A 17,187-nucleotide genomic window follows, 5' to 3' on the forward strand; every position below is an offset into this window, starting at 1 on the left:
CACGAGGGTGTCCTGGGACATAAAGTGGCCAAGATAGACATTTTTGTTCATCTTCAATTAATAAGAGTAAAGGGATATGCTGATCTAGCAGCACTAATAGATTTTCTGTGAATCAGGAGGCTCTCCTTCCATGCTACCTGAAATACTGACAATTTAGATTCAGCCATTTACATGAAAATGTTTTTAGTGGTCTGTTTTAAGTTGCATGTGGTACCCTTATACCAAGGTGCTAGTGATTTCTCTGTAATTATTTTTTTTCTAAGTGGAGCCTCATTGTCTAGGTTGTGCCAATACACATGATCAAGTTCTGTGGGGTAAGAAGGTAAATACACACAAAAGTATTACTCAATTCAGTTTGCTTAATTAAATATGAATTAATTAATAGTTAATTAAGTAATGTAACATTTGTCTTTTTAGCTCATGCCTATTTATAATACAGTCTGATCTCAATTATGCTTTTAAAATAAACATTTTCTTTCTGAGTAGGTTTTAATGGGCTTAAAATTACTTTATAATAATGAATATAAATTTTTAAAAATCATATTTAAATTATTAACAAATTATTGTCAGTCATTCTTAGAAATAGCACTTTTCAAGTGATTTTTACAGACAATGAGAAGAAATGAAAAAATCAAAGCAGTAGTAGTAATAATAATAATAATAATAATAATAATGATAATGCTTGTTCCACCCCTTCTACCCTGTCATTCTCAGGAAGAGTAAACAAAGTAAGTATTTCATTGTACTAGTACATATGACAATAAAGCTCTTGAATCTTGAATAAGGTGGGTGCGTGGTCAAACACCTGTGTGTAAATGGAGAGTAGAAGGGTGGTTATGGATCTTGGTGGTTAAGTGAGCGATGAGAGAAGTGAGAAACAGAGTGGGAGAGGATGCTGGCATCCTTAATGCATGATGCTGTTTCTGGCTGCAACATACTAACTGCAAAATCAAATCCAATCAGATCTAACTTCAGATCCAGGTACTCCAGCATGCTGTTGGACTGACTCTAACACACCCGGTTTTATTTGTCTTTTTTTTTTTTTTTACTAATGTTGAATATTAACTAAGTATGTGAGAACTTTGGGGTTAGCTCCTTGATGCAGTGGGCAGACAATTGGTTTCTAAATACTTAGAATAATGGCCTTGCATACCTGAAGCTTTGGATTCATAGCATTTTTCTGAGATGGTTTCTTGCATGCATGCCCTGCTTCCAAGAAGTCAGATATGGGATCTTTTTACACATGGTAGAATCCCATTGTCCACTTCTCTGTTACAAATTTGGTAGACCCTTTTGGTGTTCGTGTACAAAAAGAGATGCATGAGGAACCTGTTATCAGAAATACCTGGGAAACCTCAGGTTACATATGTACCCTGTTCCCTAAGATGAGAACGAGATACTGCATCTTGGCTTGATGCTATGGGAGCTGCCTACTTGGGGCTGGTGTCTGATGCTTGTCTGAATACATACCAATTTTTAATTAGCTAAGGGGGTCAGGTGATGTAGTAGTGCATTTTAGTAGTAGTAGTGCAGTTTACTTACAACTATGCATCTATGCACAACACATCACTTATAATACAATCTTTGCGCTACTGTATATTTCATCCCTACTCTGTACATATGTATACACAATCAGCCATAACACTATGAGCACTGACAGGTGAAGTAAATAACACTGATTATCTCCTCATCATGGCACCTGGGTGGGATATATTAGGGAGCAAGTGAACATTTTGTCCTCAAACATGATGTAAAAGATGTGATTCATCAGCCCAGGACACATTCCATTGCTCCAACTTACAGGATTTAAAAGATCTGCTGCTAACATCTTGGTGCCAGATACCAAAGCACATCTTCAGGGATCTAGGGGAGGTTATGCCTCATCAGGTCAGGGCTGTTTGGCAGCAAAAGGGGACCAACACAATATTAGGCAGGTGGTCCTAATGTTATGGCTGATCAGTGTAAATCCACTATTGTTTCCTTTGAGCAGCTTTCACATGTTCCCGGACAAGCTGGGTCACTCAGCTGAGCTGCTCCTGGACATAATGAAAAAGCAGAACAGTGAAGGCTGCTCCTCCCAAGCTTCCCAGGCCAGGCCAGTAGACCCTGAGGTCACCATATGAAGAGGTGCTCAAACGGGGTGAAACCAGTTGAGGCCTGTATGTCAAAGAGGACATAGCACAGAAGGAAGCCCCAGTTCCTCCCATTCTCATCTACCACCCTCCAGAGTATCCACCTCAATTTTCGACAATTCTAACTATTTGGGGGTGGTAGACGGATATCCTTAGGTGCTTTACCTGCAACAGACAACACAGATCAACCATGAGGGTAGAGACAAATGATGTGCCTTTTAGTTATACAGAAAATCAAAAGTGCTACTAGTGCAGGGATGTCCAATCCAATCCACAAAGGGCCAGTATGGGTGCAGGTTTTCATTCTAACCGAGTATAAGTCACAGCTGAGTCTATTAAAAGACAAGATAAGTTGATTAAACAGGTGGAATCAGGTGTGGCTTCTGCTTGATTGGAATGAAAACCTGCACCATCGAAGCATGAAGTGCTCTAAAATCTCTTGGTAGATGGCTGCATTGATTTTGGACTTAATAAAAACCAGCAGATGACATGGCACCCCAAATCATCATTGACTATGGACACTTCAGACTGGACATCAAGCAGCTTGGATTCTTGGGAATCTCTGGACTCTGGACTCTGGGACCTTGATTTCCTAATGAAATACAAAATTTACTTTCATCTGAAAAGAGGATTTTGGACCACTGAGTAATGCTCCAGTTCTTCTTCTCCTTAACCCAGGTAAGATGCTTTTGACGTTGTCTCTGGTTCAGGAGTGTACATGTCTGTGTGTGGTGGCTCTATGCACTGACTCCAGCCTCAGTCCACTCTTTGTGAAGCTCTCCCAAGTTCTTGAATCAGCTTTGCTTGACAATCTTCTGAAGGCTACAGTCATCCTGTTGCTTGACCACCTTTTCCTACCAAAGGTAGGCCCTTCCAGTCAAGTTGCCATGAATATGATTTTTCAAAAAAATATTGAACTTTTCAATGATATAATTTTTTGAAATGCACCTGTGTATTAATATCTATATACGTAACTTACGTTTACATTTCTGCCATTTATTTTGACTCCCTTATCCAGAACGAAATAATCGCACTCGTAAAAAAGGGGATTCAAATGTTTTAAGCAGTAGTTCAATGCCTTAACCACGAAGATACCATTTTACGTATCCTTTCTCAGTGCATTGGCTGTACGTCTGTCACACTGGAATACTTGATTCTGAATCGCGTCTGATATTTCCCGAAAACAACCACTATCACCATATCACACTGCTCATACTGAAACCGGTGCTATATAATTTCATGTCTCTTGCATCACATGGCTTTCTTGCTCTCAAAAGCAAATGGTGCCATCTTGCGTCTGAGTTATTGACTGTATTGGAAAGTAAATCAGAGGACGTTTAAGTGTTGCATTTTGGTTGTTGTATAATGGATTATCTTTGTCGTCAGCTGAATGCTTGCAAATAAGCATAGGCCTACAGGTAAAACAGGAGTTTAAAACAATTTCAGGTTTTGTGTGGAATGCGTTTATTAAATGAGATTTAAAAAATTAAATCAATATTTAATATCCAATTATTCACTAATATAGCAAGTAGCTGTAAAAATCAGGATAATGTAGATCCAGTTGGTTGTCATCATAAGATCAACCCCTTCAGCGCCGCTTTGTGTCGGTGTCCAGATCACCATATCAGGGTTCATTTCCTAACAACCAAATTGATGTACATCTTTCTTGTAATACAAACAGAACGACTACTATCAAATATGTTCGCTCAACAATGCTTCCTAACAAAAACTCTTCAGATCTCTGAGAATCATTGACTGATGACTGACGGATTTTGCTTTGAAAACAGCGAATTAAAAATAGAGCGAAAGTTTGAATCCCTGGTTGTTAGTTCCATGAATCCATTCAAGTTTTTATAAAGTATTTATTCAGAAATTATCATAAGTATATTTCATAAGTATATAATATCAGAAATTATAAGTATATTGCTTTACAAAAGTAGGTCATTTATTGTAGAGGCAGAGGGAGGTCACGAACTGTCACAACTCTTAATCAGAGACACCACTGTGTGAATTAATTGTAGGAGAGACATTCATGTTTTATTTATTGTTTGTTCCAATATTACAGGTTTAGTTTCTCTATTATGGTAATAGTATTTAATCAGTTTCATTAGTAAAATGGTAACCACATTTCTTTCAATTGTTAAATTGTCAGAATGAAAGCAATGGCATAAGTTACTGCTGAATCATGTGGTTCGCACCAGGGGCGTTTCTAGGATTTGAAAACATCAGGGGCTGAGCCTGAAACATCAGGGGCTAATTAGGGAATGAGGGTAAGCAAGAATGATACGTTTTGTAAGAGCATTTTTATGTAATATTGTTTAATAATAAACACAAATGAACACAAACAGTATGCAACTTTCTGACTCCTCCCATCATTTCAGAGCCTTGCTACTAAAAAGGAGTTCATTAAATTCATTTTCTCTCACACAGGTATGCCATGCAATATTATCTCTTTTACAGCTTGTATGTGAAGCAGTGCCGTGTAGATCCTTTTTTATTATTATCATTTTACAATAATCTATATTATACTTGCACCTCTTATTTTATTCCTCATTTATGCTGGCACTACTGTATGTATTATTCTTTATTTATTTTTTACAGTCTCTCTTCACTTCTCTTATTGTCCTCTCATCTCTCATTTTCTGATCTGTCTTGCTGCTTGTATCTTGTCTACTTCATGCTCTTGGTGACTTTTCGATCCTATTTCTTTGAGGGTGGAATCATCAGAGAGTATCTCTGAGACTTGAGTTGAGCAAAATGGTTAATCACTATACTAGTATTTATAGTGCAGAGAATTCCATTTTCAATTGACAGAACAGCCGAATGATTGAGTCTGTTCTGGCCCATTGTTCACCTAAGCCATGTATGTATTTTAACTTAAATACTGCTTTAGTGGAATAATAGAAAGTCATGATGTTCAGACTGTAATGTCTTATAGCTTTAACAGTTTATATTTTATTTAGATCTATCTTTAGGCTTACTTAATTTAAGGCTTTTGTACATATTGGGTTTGGAATAATATTCAAAACGGTCCTTATGTGAGGGGTTTTCATAATCAAAGACAGTGGGTCTCCTTTTTGACACAACATACATTTGTTAGGCTACTTTTATCATCTGTGTTAACATTAAAAATTAAAAGTTAGACTTTCAAAATATATGTTAATGATCATACATACCTAATTTTTTATAAGCGGTCAAAACAGACCCGGTCAATTTGGCATGTGGAGTGAATAAGTGTATAATAAATGGGAGGTAAATACAAAAATACAAGGGTTAATTTATTTGTATAGTACTTTTAACAATGGAAATTGTCTTAAAGCACAGAAACAGAGAAGGAGTATCATACCAGAATTTCCTAAATGTTATACCAGATTGGTTGAGGCCTGGATTAACAACGACAAGCACTGTTGGCCCCACTGTGGGCACCACTAGAAATTAAGCTACTGTTGGTTAAAGAAGTAGAGGAGGGTGGAGAGTGCATAGACAGAGAGAGAAGAGGAAAGGTAAGAGTGTAGGACTGAGAATAGGAACTCTGAATGTTGGTACTATGACAGGGAAAGGTAGAGACCTGGCTGATATGATGGAGAGAAGGAAGCTGGATATACTGTGTGTACAGGAGACAAGGTGGAAGGGTAGCAAGGCTCGTAGTATAGGAGCAGGATTCAAGCTGTTTTATTATGATGTGGATAGTAAGAGAAATGGGGTAGGTGTGGTCCTGAAGGAGATGTTTGTGAGGAATGTTCTGGAGGTGAAGAAAATGTCAGACAGGGTGATGAGTCTGAAGTTAGAGAATGAAGGGGTGATATTGAATGTTGTTAGTGGTTATGCCCCACAAGTAGGTTGTGAGTTAGAGGAGAGATTCTGGAGTGATAGAGAGTATTCCCATGGGTGAGAGAGTGGTGATGGGAGCAGATTTTAATGGACATGTTGGTGAGGGGAACACAGGTGATGAGGAGGAGATGAGCAAGTTTGGAGTTAAGGAAAGGAACCTTGTAGGACAGATGGTAGTGGATTTTGCTAAGAGAATGGACATGGCTGTGGTTAACACTTATTTTCAGAAGAGGGAGGAGCACACAGGTAGACTACATCCTGTGTAGAAGAGGCAATCTGAAAGAGATTACTGACTGTAAAGTGGTAGTGGGAGAGAGTGTAGCCAGACAGCGTAGGATGACTTTGATGGTCTGTAAGAAGAAGAGGTCAAAGATAGAGATGGTGGAAGCTGAAAAAGGAGGAATGTTGTGAGGAATTCAGACAGAAGTTGAGGCCGGCTCTGGGTTTTCAGGTAGTGCTCCAAGATGACTGGAAAACTACAGCAGAAGTGATCAGGGAGTCAGGAAGAAAGGTGCTGGGTATGTCATCTGGAAGGAGGAAAGAAGATAAGGAGACTTGGTGGTGGAATGAGGAAGTTCAGGATAGTATTCAGAGGAAGAGGTTAGCCAAGAACAAGTGGGACATGGACAGGACTGAAAAGAATAGACAGGAATACAAGGTGTTACAGCACAGAGTGAAGAGGGAGGTGTCTAAGGCCAAGCAAAAGGCATATGACAAGTTGTACACTAGGTTAGACACTAGAGAAGGAGAGAAGGACTTGTACAGGTTAGCTAGGCAGAGGGATCGAGATGGGAAGGATGTGCAGCAAATTAGAGTTATTAAGGATAGAGATGGAACGGTGCAGAGATTGTGCAGAGGAGATGGAAGGAGTACTTTTGAAGAGCTGATGAATAAGGAAAATGAGGGGGGAAAAGGAGTAGAAGGGGTGAACTCTGTGGAATAGGCAGTAGATAAGATTAGAAAGGATGAAGTCAGGAAGGCTTTGAAGAGGATGAAAAGTGGAAAGGCAGTTGGTCCTGACGACATCCCGGTGGAGGTCTGGAAGTGTCTAGAAGAGGCAGCATTGGAATTTTTAACTAGTTTGTTTAACAAGATTTTAGAGAGTGAGAAGATGCCTGAGGAATGGAGAAGAAGTGTATTAGTGTTGATCTTTAAGAATAAGGGTGACATGCAGAGTTGCAGCACCTATAGGGGGATAAAGTTGATGAGCCATGCTATGAAGCTATGGAAAAGAGTAGTGGAAGCTAGGTTAAGGAAAGTAGTGGAAATTTGTGAGCAGCAGTATGGTTTCATCAGAAAAAGTTGCACTTTGTGTTTGTAGACTTGGAGAAAGCGTATGACAGGGTGCCATGAGAAGAGCTGTGGTACTGTATAAGGAAGTCATGAGTAGCAGAGAAGTATGTCAGAGTGGTGCAGGGCATGTATTAGAGGAGCAGGACAGTGGTGAGGTGTGCTGTAGGTCAGACAGAGGAGTTCAAAGTGGAGGTGGGACTGCATCAGGAATCGGCTCTGAGCCCCTTCCTGTTTGCTATGGTGATGGACCAGTTGTCAGAGGAGGTCAGACAAAAGTCTCTTTGAACAATGATCTTTGCAGATGACATTGTGTTCTTTAGTGAGAGCAGGGAGCAGGTGGAGGAAAACGTGGAGATTTGGAGGTTTGCACTGGAGAGAAGAGGAATGAAAGTCAGTCGTAGTAAGACTGAGTACATGTGTGTGAATGAAAGGATGGGAAGTAGAACAGTAAGATTACAGGGTGAAAAAGTGAAGAAAGTACAGGAGTTTAAGTACTTGAAGACAACAGTCCAGAGTAATGGAGAGTGTGGGAAAGAGGTAGGGACAGGCAGGTTGGAATGGGTGGAGAAAGTGTCTGGAGTTCTGTGTGTTAGAAAAATTTCCGTGAGAATAAAGGGGAAGGTGTACATGACAGTGGTGAGACTGACCATGTTGTATGGTTTAGAGACAGTGTCACTGAGGAAGAGACAGGAGTCAGAGCTGGAGGTAGAAGAGCTGAAGATGTTGAGGTTCTCTTTGGGAGTGACAAGGTTGGAATGAGTACATAAGAGGGACAGCTCATGTTGGACGTTTGGAGGACAAAGTTAGGGAGGCCAGATTAAAATGGTTTTGACATGTTCAGAAGAGGGAGAGTGAGTATACTGGTACTCCCTGTTATGATATAAAGAAGAAACCTTGAGTGGAACCAGGCTCAGAATAGAACCCATCCTCATTGGTGACACTGGACAGTAAATAATGTAAATGTAACTAACTCCTTTCTACAACAGCAACCAAGGGCATGACATGACATGTGCTCATGTGGGTTTTTTTCCAATGAGTCTCTTTATTATTCACAACTTGCCTAGGAGATTCTTTAAAGAATCAATATAATCCTTAATAATAGAAAGGTAAGGATAGGACAACACAATGTTTGGCTCGACAAGATGAATACCAATAAATTTCACTTGTGCTTCACTGTGTCATCTCCAGGGAAAATCCACATGGAGAAACTCCAACCACTGTCTTCCCAGTGTTAAAATCAGCCATGGGTTTTGTGGAAAATTAAACCTTGTTTCTATTAAGCAGGGAGAGGAAATATACACGGAGAAGATGAAGAAACAGATGATGGTATGTTTGGGCTGCCTGAAGCCAGTTATGTTGCCAACTGGTCTTCAGCCAGTTGTAGATCCAGAGATACCTGCTGGTGGCACTGGGCCTATTTCACTCTTCCCTCCAGAAATCTGGGGACAGGTTGCTCCAATACTAGGTGCAACTCAGGGAGGACCTGGTGTCGTGCTGTGGCCTGTAAATGGGATGATCTTGCTGAGGGCTAAGGGCTCCATGGCAACGTATCTTTCTCAGGATCCTGGGTTTTGCCACCCAGCTTGACACTCACCTGTGTTTGTGTTGAGTACAGTTCATCTCCATCATGTGGCTTTTGCTTTTATTTCTTCACGCCTCTCACTGAAACACAATCTTTGTTACCCAATCATGCACAGATCACTAAGCATATATCTCCTCATGTTAATTATATCATCACATTAGCATATATCTCTGAACTGTATATACGCGTACCATACTTCCTCCATGCTTGTTCATCAAACTTACTATATTTTGCATTATGAACATATTCTTTATCCACACTTTCCATCACTTGGATAGAATTAATTCTTGGTCTTATCAGTCCACTATTTATGGTCTCAAACTGTTGTGGATTATCTTTGCACTTCTTTGCACTTCTAACTTTCTGATGCTTATGGCTTCTATGATCCTAATACTAAAATCTATATTTATATATAATATGCTGTGGCAGTGTTCCTTCTGTTCCTCCTCACACAAAGATTCTGATTCTGCTGCTGAGTTGTTGCCCTTCTTTGATCCTGTCCATCTCTCCTCATGCCCATGTTCCGGTACCTCCTCCATGCTCTTCAAGCAGTGCTGGAGGACCCATTAAACCTCCATGAAACTGCATGAACAGTATGGATAGGCCAACCAGGAGGAACTGGTCTACCTGTGCTACCTGATTGGTATGGGTTCCTCATGCTACAGGTGACAAAAGACCCTGATAAAACACAATACTAGAGACAAATCAGTCAGGAATGATAAGGTTAGAGCAGGGGTAGGCAAGTTCAGTCCTAGAGAGCCGCAGTCCTGCAGAGTTCAGCTCCAACGCTAATCAAACACACCTGAACAAGCTAATCAAGTTCTTCAGGATTACTATGGCTACAGGCAGGTGAGTTTTTTTTTCAGGGCTGGAGCTGAAATCTGCAGGACTGCGGCTCTCTAGGACCGAACTTGCCTACCCCTGGGTTAGAGCAATGGTTTGTTGCAACCCCATCAAAACGTTCACTTTTTGGGGGTTGTCTTGTTGCCTCTCCACTTTCCAGTGTACCTGTTTTCACTTTAATGTACACCAAATCTAAATCAAATCAATATTTGGTGTGACTATGCTTTGGCTTCAAACCAGCATCTTGCACACTTTGTACACTTACACACAGTCAGGGATTTTGTAAGATCAGTGTCAGGTATGACTAACCAATTATACCAAGCAGGTGCTAATGATCATCAATTTCATATGTAGGTTGAAACATAGTCATTAACTGAAATAGAAATCTGTGTAGGAGGCTTAAAACTGGGTGAGGAACAGCCAAACTCCACTACTAAGGTTGTGGAAGACAGTTTCATGATACAGGTTATATACTATGGCAAGGCACAGCAACAAGGTAGTTATACCTGCATCAGCAAGGGCTCTCTCAAGCAAAGATTTCAAAGCAGACAAGGGTTTCAAGATGTGCTGTTCAAGCTATGTTGAATAAGTACAAATAAATGGTCAATGTTGAGGACAGTAGACAAATTGGCCAAGGAAACTTAATGCAGCAGATGAAAGACACATCATGCTTACAGTAGGTGCAGTAGGTGCTCTGGCCTGATGAGTCAAAATTTGAAATACTTGGCTATAGCAGTATCTTAGCAAGTTCTTTGCCAAAGGACTGGAGAGCTGTACAATAGTGAGTGTCTGCAGGCAACAGTGAAGCATGGTGGAGCATTCTTGCAAGTTTGGGGCTGCTGTTCTGCAAATGGATTTAGCGATTTAGTCATTTAGTCATTGGTGTCCTTAATGCTGAGAAATAAAGGCAGATACTTATCCATCATGCAGTACCTTTAGGAATACCTTGTATTCTGTAGCAGGACAACGACCCCAAACATACAGCCAATGTCATTAAGAACTATTTTCAGTGTAGAGATGTATGAGGAGTCCTGGAAATCATGTGTGGCCCCCATAGAGCCCTGATCTATGTAGTCTGTCTGGGATTACATGCCGGCTTCCATACATTATAGAGACAGAAGGATTTGAGGCAGCCTACATCCACAGAAGATCTCCAAGATGTTTGGAACAACCTACCTGCCGAGTTCCTTTAAAAACTGTGCAAGTGTACCTAGAAGAATTTATGCTGTTTTGCAGGCAAAGGTTGGTCACACCAAATATTGATTTGATTTGGATTTCTCTTCTATTAATTTACTTTTCATTTTGTTAATTGATAAAAACCTGTCGACAGGTATATTGGCCGACTCCTTGTGAGCAAATTGCTCCAGATGTTTAAAGGGTGCCTTCTCCAGACTGCATGTGTCAGCTCTTACACAGATATTCAATAGGGTTTAGATCAGGGCTCATAGAAGGCCGCTTTAGAATAGTTCAGTGTTTTTTTCTTAGCCATTCCTGGGTGCTTTTAGTTGTGTGTTTTGGGTATTGTCCTGTTGGAGGACCTGTGGCTGAGACCAAGCTTTCTGACACTGGGCAGCACATTTCACTCCAGAATGCCTTAATAGTCTTGAGATTTCATTGTACCCTGCACAGATTCAAGACACCCTGTGCCAGATGCAGCAAAGCAGCCACAGAACATAACTGAGCCTCCTCCATGTTTCACAGTAAGTACAGTATTATTTGCATGCTTCATTTTTGCGCATGTGAACATAGAGCTGATAGCTCCAGTTTTGTCTCATCTATCCAAAGGATATCCTCCCAGAAGCTTTGTGGCTTGTCAATATGCATTTTGGCAAATTCCAGTCTTGCTTTTTTATGATTTGCTTTCAACAGTGCAGTCCTCCTCAGTCGTGTTCCATTAAGTCCACTTTGGAGGTTGTTCTGGCATTTTTGGTTAACATTTATATTATCGGTTTCTTCCTCTTGCAGCCCTGTCCATGGAGGTTAGCTACAATCCCGTGGACCATAAACCTCTGAATAATATGTGCATCTGTAGTTACAGGAACATCAAACTCCTTGGAGATGGTCATATAGCCTTTACCTTTAACATGCCTGTCTATACTTTTCCATCTAATCTCCTCAGACAACTCTCTTCTTGGGTATCTGTGGTCCATGTTCAGTGTGGTGCACAACATGATAGCACAGTGAATAATTTTCACCCTTAAAATAGGCAGACTGAATGATTACAAGTTTGAAGACAACAATCATGCTAATTAAATGACATGCTTTAGTTTAACATGTGCCTATGGTCAAATTATTTTCAATCTTTTCTTGTCCTGTACCATCATTTTTGTCCAGGCCAGTTTCATTAGTTTTTTTTTTTAATGCTTCTGTCGAACCAAAATTCAAAAGCAATGTCTGATTTTTATTAGTCAATTTTCAGTAATGTTTTATTTATTATTATTGTTGTCAGTTTAAAGTTATTTCAATGACCATTGTTGATTTTTCTTTCTTTAATGGAAGGGTACCAACAATTTTGTCCACGTGCATATATTTAATAATATTAAGATTACTAACAGTCATTTTAAAGGTGGCAGGTTGCACAAATGACAATAAAAAGGTCACAAAAAAACACTTTGGAGAAATGAGTAAAGACAGACTCAATGGGTTATGTGAGTAGAGATACTTTTTTAAGGTTAGTCTTATCTCATCAGATATCATTAGATTTGTTCAGTTAAGAACCTAGTGAAACTAAATATTTCTCGAGGGAAAAAAAGATATTACTTGCTTTACTTAAGAAATTACTTATCTAATATGTAACTGTGAGGGGGTATATTGAGAGAGATGACACTGAGATGTAATTATATAAAGATTTCTTAGACATTTGATAATGGATGATCTATTAGGCCACAACAAGAAACAGAGACAAAGTATTAAAACAAACTTATTTATTTTACTTATTCACAGAATTAAAATCATATATATAGTAATACACCAAAGCAAGGGGGTTAAAACTAGAAAAACATACATTTTCTGCATGCCAACCAGATTAAAAAAAACAAAAGAAAAAAAGACTATATGCCTGTGAATGAAGACATTATTGCAGACCCAAGAAAAAAGTATTCATTAAGGCAATAAACAGAGAGGGGAGGGAAAAGCAGACAGCAAAAGTGTGTCATAAAACTGTATGTTGCAATAAGGTGTGCTCTAGATTTGTAGGAAACCTAAGTAGATGAAGGAAAGATCTAGATCTACCCAAAACCCCACCCCACCCCTACAACCATTATCTCTCTCTCTCTATGCAAGAAAGTGTGTAAAGATGTGTAATGTGTAGAAATGTGTAAAATATAGCAGTAATTTCCAATGTACATATTAAAACTGTATTACCTTGTCCTATAATTTCAAAGAAAATGTCAGCTGACTTAACTGAACCATGGAATACTGTTTAAGGATAAGACAACAAATAACACTAAAAGAAATTGTGAAATTACAAATAAGATTTAATTTTGGATGAAAAAGCCCAAAATGTCAGACAGCCTACAGACTGTTGTCGCCATGCAATGAAACAGCCAACACCAGTCTGATAAGCTATCTGACACACTGGGAGAGATGCATGGAAATGCCTTTTTCACACATGAAGAAAAATGGAAAGAAAAGAAAAAATACTTACTAAAACAAGAATGGAGGTGGTTGTCAAAATCCATATTCTGTTATTTGGTAACAGAATATGTCCTGTTATAACAGTTCAAAATGTGTTTCCTATTCACTGATGAGCATGCCTGCTAGTTAAACACGCTCAAGCTTCTTCCCTGTTTCTCCTTTCTCTCTCTTCTTCATATCCTTTCTGCCAGCAGTACAGTGCATTGAGTTCAGCCTAGGGTTCAGCTAAGGTAACAGAAAAGAAACCCCACACTGTTCCATTTTTTTATATGCCTGAAGCTTCCAGGCTAGCATACCAGGGCAGTCTTACAAAAGAGCACAGATGAGGGAGAAAACAGTTTACAAGCATTGATGAAAGAAAGAAAGAAAGAAAGAAAGAAAGAAAGAAAGAAAGAAAGAAAGAAAGAAAGAAAGAAAGAAAGAAAGAAAGAAAGAAAGAAACCATTGCTATATCAAGGACCAAAAAAAATCTATTTATGACATAATATTTCATTAAATGTAAGCTGTATTATACATACCAAGACTAGGCATAAAAGAAAACAAAAATCTTTCACATTGTTTAGAAAATACTGATTGAATAACACTAACATTGCCAAAAGAAAAACATAAAAAATACTTCCAGTTTAAGACATACTATTAGCCAATCTCATTAACATCAATAATCAGTATTCTGCTTCCAATATACAAATAGCACAGTTCTGATGAAGGAGTATTAAGACACAAAACTCCTCAAGAAAGGTTAGCCAACATCTGCTCATCCACAATATCTGACAAAAATTCATGTGATTGCATATATTAGTGCATTTGCATTGGTTGTGAAGCCCTGGACTGACCAACATGATATATGTCTCAGTCTCTGGAAAGTAAACAATAACTACGGAAAACTAAATCAAACTACAGTATGGTTCATTGATCCTTGCTATAGTTTCAGTGTTTAACACCAACCTTATTTCAGAAGTCAATAGTATAAAATGACAAAATACTCTACTTTAGATCCCTTAATAAAACATGTAATCAAGTATATAAGTATCATGTCCAGTCATTCTAAATAAAGTTGCTAATAAATTAGGCACTGCTTATATACATTCATTTATTAAGACTATGAGTCTAGGTGTCATAATCTGTTGACCTTTATGGTCAATACCTTCCTGCACTTCTGCTGTGTGACTAAAGTAACTGTCTCAAAAAAGAGAGAAATACAGACTAAGGTAGTATGTGAGTCAAACACTCACTCACTTCCTCACTCTTTTTATGAACACCCACACAAAGTTTTTAATTTAACCCCTGAATATTTCTGCCACTATTACTGCCTCTCTCTCTCTCTCTCTCTCTCTCTCTCTCTCGCAACCAATCCTTTTTCTTGTAGCTTGACACCTAAGGCTTCTGATACAAACTGTTATTTCTTATTTCCAGTTAAATAACTTTCGCTCCAAAGCTTTTTGAAGTAGGGTGGTTAAGTTTAAAAGAAAGAAATGGATTCAGATTAAAAAATGGAAGAAGTCAAAAGCAGACCAACCTACAATAGCAGTTAGGTAAAAGGTGTAGTGTCTTTGTTTCCACAGAGTTGTAAGGGATTATTAGTGGCAGGAATTGGGAGTAGAATTCCCCCACCCTCTCAGCCTCTGGGGGCCCCTCCTGTCTAGGTCAGCCTGCATCGAGTTCAACAGGGTTCTCTGAGGGGATGGGGGATGGAGGGTGGGGGTTGTGAGTGAAGCGGGGGAGTGTACACTTCAGTCATAGCAGCTCCACCTGCTGAGCATGACTCAGCATCCCTCAGGAGTCAGACCCTGAATAGGCCACAATCACCACTCCATTTTAACCCTAGACACACAATAAAAGCTGCCACACTGCACTCTCCCAGCAACGAATGACAGGAACAACCACTAGAGCACTACAATTTGTAAATAAATTATGAATGTACAATGCATTAGCAGACAGTGATAAAGAAAGAGCAGTAAAACAAAAGGAATTAAAAAGTAGTGATACTCACATGCCCGTGTGGCTCCAACACCTAAAGGTATGCTTTCTAGAGAGAAGTGACAAACTGTGTAACAGAGGTTAAGAAGACAAAAAAGGCTTCACACCTTTCTCTACTTCTTCCAGTATGTGAGCTTAGCAATATAAAACATTTCCCCAGGTAGAAAATTTTACCAGATTAAAAAAAGGATCGAGAAAAATAATCACAAAAATACATAATAAATGATCTAAAAATTGAGGGTGTCCTTAAGAAATGCCCTGGAGTGTCCCTTAGCTGTGAAGAAGGAAGAAATGAATGATTTCTGAGAACTCTCACATTTATCACCGACAGTTCCTGTAAGAACTGGTTTCAGCCAATTAATGGGGAAGTGAGTTGTAGCTGTGTCATCACTGGCTGAATAAGAGTATAAAGTCCTGCCCACTTATAGGGAAGAGGAGGAGTCTCAGGAGAGACAGCCCATATTAGGAAAACCCTTTTACACGATTTAGCCACCAACTACCACCCTTCTTTTCTCCCCTCACCCCCAAAGACACGTGCATTCAAATGCATGCACACGCAAGAGGAAAAAAGGAAGATTGCCATGGTATGACATGGCCCCTTGCTAGTAAGTTAAGAGTAAGCAATCAATCAAATCTCACAAATTCATGTTAAAAAGCTTGAGCAATATTCTCTTTAGCATAAAACTAAAGCTTATATACAATGCCCACATGATCGCAATTATGTAAAATAAATATTTACACTGGACAAGCATGCCTTTGTTTTACCCGTTCAGGTCATGTGTTTTGTGGTTGTACATACTTAAAAAACTTTTAGAAAGACATAAATATTCTTTATATCTTTTTGTGCATATTTTACGTATGTCAGTACCTTGTAAGTGCTTATAGATGAGATCATACTGGCTATTTCTTTGATCAATAACATAACATGCTGTCAAACAGTGAAACAGTTAAGACAGTGGAAGCCTGACAAGGTTTGAATGACTGAGTGGATTATATATGATTTAAGATATATATATGGATTATGTATCTTGTTTTATAATGGTTAATAAATGAAAACAATGATCAAAAACTTATACTATGTATCTTTGAAAAAGGTAGATAAAGAAGTTCAAATGTATACCCTACAAACTTGCTGTCACCCTGTTCAGGGTAAAAAAAAATCCCAAGGAGAAAAACTTAGACCAAGGATTTTTTTTTATCTTTGGTTAGGAGAAATACTGGGTTTGATATGAGCAACAATGAGTCGGCAGCCAAACAGTGAGCCTATGAACTGGGATAAACTCAAACCACCATCTGAAACACGCTTCCATCACATGAGGTTCACCATTTATGTTTTGTCTATAAAAAAATTATTATAATAATATTATATTAATATTTTTCTGGAACCGAGTATATATAATGAAAAACAAAACAAAATCTGTGGTTGTGATATATTGCAAATTCATGTTCAGATATTTACATATAGATAAGACAGTATAAGTGTAGGTGCTGTGGGACTTGCAATACATATTATATTATAGGAGCAATGTGTTATTCTTACTCTGCCAAAAGCTATTGCTTTTATTTACATCATCATGATCACTCATTTAAGCATGTTATTAACAATGTTTCAGCGTGAGAGTCAAACACAAATTACAGTTAATTCCAAAATGTACATCTTAGTTTACTTTGGATAAAGTCTTCCCATCAGTATCATATTCATATTCATTATAACACAGCTGATTTAAATGCAGATTTTAATAATTATATATCATATTGGATTAATTAAATGCAAAACTTAAAATATAAAATTAGTGAATTATAGAAAATTAGTAGTTTCGGTACATTATCTTAAACATATATATAGTTGATGTTTTGACTAGGTCAGAATTGTAAAATAAAAAATTGATTTAA

The 17,187-nt window shown here is 38.5% G+C and overlaps 1 long non-coding RNA gene across 1 annotated transcript; it reads right to left on the reverse strand.

The window, feature by feature from the left end:
* Positions 1-12,588: 12,588 nt before the first annotated feature.
* LOC131366529 (uncharacterized) lies at positions 12,589-16,307 on the reverse strand. Its single transcript, XR_009206833.1, has 2 exons — positions 15,308-16,307; positions 12,589-15,138 (listed from the first exon to the last, which is right to left on the reverse strand). It is a non-coding gene; the product is annotated as an uncharacterized LOC131366529 (long non-coding RNA).
* Positions 16,308-17,187: the final 880 nt, after the last annotated feature.

This window comes from Hemibagrus wyckioides, linkage group LG16 (genome assembly GCF_019097595.1).
Source record: "Hemibagrus wyckioides isolate EC202008001 linkage group LG16, SWU_Hwy_1.0, whole genome shotgun sequence".
In the NCBI taxonomy this organism is placed as follows: domain Eukaryota; kingdom Metazoa; phylum Chordata; class Actinopteri; order Siluriformes; family Bagridae; genus Hemibagrus; species Hemibagrus wyckioides.